Source organism: Silene latifolia, chromosome 11 (genome assembly GCF_048544455.1).
Source record: "Silene latifolia isolate original U9 population chromosome 11, ASM4854445v1, whole genome shotgun sequence".
Lineage (NCBI taxonomy): Eukaryota > Viridiplantae > Streptophyta > Magnoliopsida > Caryophyllales > Caryophyllaceae > Silene > Silene latifolia.
Window position 1 is genome coordinate 32,536,232 of NC_133536.1, and position 5,814 is coordinate 32,542,045.

The following is a 5,814-nucleotide window of genomic DNA, read 5'->3' on the forward strand; positions in this document are numbered from 1 at the left end:
GCGATCACGACTGTTGATCATGATGATCACATGTTTAAATCTCATTATAAAGAATACAATTGGGAAGTAATATTGTTATCACAACCGTCAACATATATCGGTAATGATTGGTCGACTAGAGTTTGACATTACATCGTGCGGCGACGGTGGTGATCAGTTGACCCCCTAGGTCATACCTATAGGGCAACACTCTTAATTGATTATTTAATTAATCGTATAATGTTACGAGTTAATTAAATTACTTGAAAATTGACGGACGATTTTGGAAGTAAAATTTACGTATCAAATTGAAATGTGATTAAATGAGATACGGTCTGAGTAATCAAATTGTATGATTACTCGGATGAAATTATTGTTTAAAGAAACAATCGAAAATTGAATGAATTATTATAAATACAATCTGTTGTGATTTATAAATGGTAAAAATATTTTGGTATGAGTAATTATGAAATTACTAAGTCAATCTTGTATGTGACGTATTTTTTAATAATACGTTGATTTTTAATATGTTAAAAATACATAACAAATTTATGTGACATATGACATGTTACATATTGACAAATTGACAAAAATAATATGGATCCCATATTATCAAGTGTACCGAAATTAAGGGATGGTTTAAGCTAATATTGTGTTTGATTAAGATAATGGTAAACACAATGATTACCTAATTGCCTAGCCATGCAACCCTATCAAACATTGTGAAGACAAATGTGTGCATGCATTGGCTCCCCAAAATCCCTCCTCTTACCCGGTTTTGAGAAGACAAAAACCATCATGGTTTTTCCATATTTTTTTTACCTAATAATATACAAAATGTTGTAAATTATCATTCATTCATTTTTTCACTCATCCAAAATATAATTCTAGAGAGAATAATAATCCTCCTCTTCTTCTCTCTAAAAACCGAAAATAATTAAGTGTTTATAATATTTTTGGGTCATTTTTCTACTAGATTAATATTATACTAGTTCATGTAATATTAATTTGATTAAGGGTAAGCTTTGGGTATAAATCCTAAGGAGAGATCCTATACTTGGATCTTGTTTCTTCCATAAAGGGAAAGCTCAAGAACAAAAGAAAAGGAGATTTCTTTTGTGCCCATAAAACCGAAATCACCAATGTAAGAACATGATTTCTCCTCTATTTTATCATTTGTTTGCATGCATAAAATCCATATTTAATTTTATGACAAATTAATTTTAACATATATGAGTATGTTAGTATGTATATAAATCTACATTTCCTTCAATCGGTATCAAGAGCCATGGTTGTTTGCATGCAAATCGGTTAAAAGTTTTTCTGAGTTATAAGAATAACTTATAAAACTTGTAAAATTTGTGTTATTATGATATATCACGAAATAAATTCATGCATGTTAATATTTCTGGTCCTAAAATGTTTTAGGATATTTTGGTTAATTATACAATAATGGCATTTAAATATGATTTTATGAGTTAAAATGTCATTTTTGGTCTAAAATTAGCTATACTTCGAATTTTCCATTGATTTTAGGATATGTTGTCACATATATTATTTTGAAATAACCTGTAAATTTTCATAATTTTTGGACTTGTTATGCTCGAAAAATGGATTTTTCATTATTAAATTCGGATTTAAGTGAAAAATAGGTTAATATGAGTTAAATTTCGAATCTGGTCATAGAAAATTAATATGTTGTCACCTGCAATTTTACAAGATGTGTGTAAAATAATTGGCTATAAATAAGTCTTTTTGCATGATTTATGGATTTTTGAAGAAAAATAGCATAAATAGTGACATTATTAGTGAAAAGTTAATAGAACATAATCTATGACTTAGGAAAAACGTCTAATGTTGCTTTTTATTATCTTTTTCAGATCTAAAATTGAAAAGTTTATGAATATAATTTTTCCATGTTTTTATGATTATTTTATTAAAAATCTATAAACCGCAACATTGTTTTTCCGGAAAAATTTCGAAATTTTTAACCTAAGATTTTGAACATTATGAGTGTCATGGTAATTTTCCAGAATGTTCATGAGTTTAAAATTTCAAATTTTGAATTTATTTGAAATTTTTTGATTTATTTGAAGTTTATAGCTTATTTTTGTAATTTTTAGTCCATTAATGAACAATTTTATAAATAAGCGTTAATTATGGTCAAATTATTAGTGAAGACTAAATTTTGAGTCCTAAAAGGTTAGGGTAATTAACTTATGCATAAATATGAATTTATGTAATTTTTTGTGATTGTAAGATGTTGAAATCACGCAAATCCGTAAAAACCGAGTAATATACGATATTGGCTAATTAAAGGCGATTTAGCATAAAATTGAGCATGTTCATACATATTATAATGCTGCATTTTTCTTTATGATTGTCATAATTTTAATTTATGTAATTTTGAATTATGTAATTTTACTTAGTATGGCCTTAGATTTTAATTGGTATTTCCCGAAATGTATGGGTATATCGATTCGGTTGTAATTTTATTGTGATCTCGTATCACCGTTTTGTAATTTAATAGATTTATTTTTATTTTAGTTACAAATGTATAATAGGAAATTATGTAATTTATTATGTAATTTTATTCATTCCGGAGTTCCCAAAGACGGATTTCTTCAAGAATGGCGATACATAAAGACGGTGTTACCTCGAGATGCGTGCCACAACCGAAGTTCAAGGGACCAATGGAGTTGGTTTCCGAATATGTAATAGTTAAATAGTTTTTCTATTTTAGGAAAGGCCATACTAGGATTTATTTATCTTTATGCTTGCATTTTATTTTATGTCACATGCATCGCTAAATCGCCATAACTAAAACATGCATCCTTATTTTATCGAGTTCATCGACCGTGTCAATTCGAATTATCGTAGTTCACCGCTTTAGTTCACTTAAAACGTGATAGATAATAAATTGACATGACCTCTCGCTAAAACAAACAATTGAGACATAGCCTTACCAAATAGTAGAAACCATGAAAACCTATTTCGCGAGGGAGTGCACTCGGCCCTACCGGGGTACAAACCTTGTTACGTAGGGGAAGTGGGTGATGAGTGTTAATCCACCGAGTTCATGTTAATGAGGGTTTCATCGGCCATACCGTGCCCAAGTTGATGTGGATTTGGATCATGGACACATTTATTCGAAATTTGGATTGAGCTCAACGGAAGTATTCGCGACCGTAGTTGCATGTGTTCCGGGCTATAGATAATTATTAGAGTAATTTTATCGACCAAGAGTTCTAAAAATAGAATCGATTAAAACGTTAATCCACCGAGTTATATTGATAAAGGTTTCATCGGCCATACCGTGCCTAAGTCGATATGAATTTGGGTCTTGGAATCATTTATCTAGTTGGGTAGAGGTCACTAGAAAAATGCATCAAACTTGTTTAAATCATACATTTTTACGAGTGTTATTAAAACGACATTTGTTTTACTCCTTATATTTTGTTTTGTAGACTTCTTCTTTTTCATAACAATTGGCAACACCAACACCAACTCCTAATGCCACACCTCTCGCTAGTTCGTTATGGCTCCGATCCTTTATGGATCGATGTAAACTTGAAAAGAATGGGTCAAATTTCTCCGATTGGGATGCCCAACTCAAATTAGCCGCCGAAGGTGACGACAAGCTTCGTTACCTTACCGAGGCCTCTCCACCCGAACCCTCCACTAGGTCTACCGCGGCCACTAGGGAAGCATATGAGGCTTACCAAAAGGAGTCCGCCGCAATGAAAAATGTCTTGATATTTGCGATGGAGGCGGACCTCCAAAGGAGAGCCTTTAAAATGGGCAATGCTAATGAGATTTACTCCAAACTTGTGACCATGTTTTCACAAACTCCGCTGATCGTCCAATATGAGGCGGCCGTGGCATTCTTTGATCTCGACTTCAAAGAGGGCCAAAAGGTTAGCCCTCATGTGCTCAAACTATTGGAGCTTGTCGAGACCTTGAAAATTCAAAAGGTTGAAATCCCCAAAGAACTCATCATAGATAGGATTCTACACTCCTTGACCAAATTCAAGGCATATGTGCAATTCCGGGTGAATTTCAACATTCAAGACAAGGATGTGTCTCTTGAGGAGTTGAACAAATTACTTGTGAAAGCCGAGAGGGACATGGGGTTAAATGTGAACCCTCCCAAGGATGTGCTTAACATAAGCACTAAGAGTAAGGGGAAGTTCAAGAAGAATGGGAGAAAGGGCAAGAAGCTAGCTCCCACTTTCACCAAAGCTAAGACTTGTGAAGCTAACACCTCAAAAGTCAAGAAGGGTCCTCTTGATAAATGCCATTATTGTAATGGTATGGGACATTGGAAAAGAAATTGTTCCAAATATCTTGCTGATATCAAGGCTAGAAAGATTACTCCAGTAGGTAAATGACTATCCTTCTTTTATGTTTCTAATTCAACTATGGTATTATGATGCAAAGTTGTGATAATGTATCTCCCTTTTTATTGTAAATAGGGCCTCCACCAAGCAAAGACAAGGGAAAGGAAAAGCAACCATAAGAAACCATGGAGAAGCTATGAATAGCTTTTATGGAGCTTTACTTTTCATTGTCTTATTTTAAGTTATGTTTTGGATTTTTAGAACTTTATGTTTCCGTGTTCGACATGGAAAGGTATTTTGGATAATGATTTGTATTTTGGATGATGGTGACTTGGTTTGCAACCCAAGTCACCCGTTTTATCATTTATCCTTTTTGTTCTAAAATTCATCTTTAAATGCTTGCTCTTAGAAACATAAGATTATTCACTTAAAATGATCTAATAGACAAATATAATGACGGGTTTCATTATATGTCCACATGCTTAAGGCTTGTGTATGATCATTTATAAAGCGATTTTGAGTCTATGAACTCTCTTAAAGGAATGTCAATCACCAAGTACACATAAGAAATCAATAACTATTAGTCTATCTATGAGATAAGTTCTCCTTATACTTCAACATCATTAATTTGTGTCTCATATGCTATCTTTGAATCTATAGTGTATTTATTCTAAAGATAGAGTGGGAGAAGAATGAGGACACAACACACAAGGCAAGATAAAATTGTGTAATTGTGTACTTGTGTAAATGAAGATCTACGCAAGAGAGAATGATTTGAATAAAGGTATATCTATTTACATAGTATACCGAATAGATGAGATCTATGGTCTCAAGTTAGTTCTATATGACTAAAGAGACCAAGTGTAGTAATCATAAGAGTATATTCTCAAGATAACTACACAAGGAGACCAAAAGAAAGTTTTGGAAGAAAAATGACTAATGTAAAGTCTTAACAAGTTTTTGACTAAGTTTATGAAACATTTGACCAATAGTTTCAACCTTGAGATTTACTTAAGAGCCTAAATGAATCATAGTAACATACTAGTTATGATCGAGTTGCAAAGATTGATATACCGATATCTTCAATGGCCAAAGTTTTAACCACGCAAATGTCATTGCTTAACCTCACTATGAAATGGTTAAACCTCCTTCCAAAAGGGTATTTGCGAAGGACGTATTATAGATATTGTTTATATTTGAATAATAACATTACTACACATCATTATGACATGAGTGTGTTGGATATTTAAAATCTCTTTCCGTAAGGTTAAGATGAGACCACTTCAAAATAGGTATTTTTAAGGATATGATGGGAACATATATGGTTTTATCCTAATAACTTGGCAATGCAATTTATATTTCAATTCTTGATAAAGTTTCGATTTAGAAGTCAATTTCGAAATGTGTGAAATTGAGTGGGAGTTAGGAAATTCTCATGTGAAGACATGGAATTTAGTGGGAGCTATCATCCTTTGAATGTTTACAACTCATCACT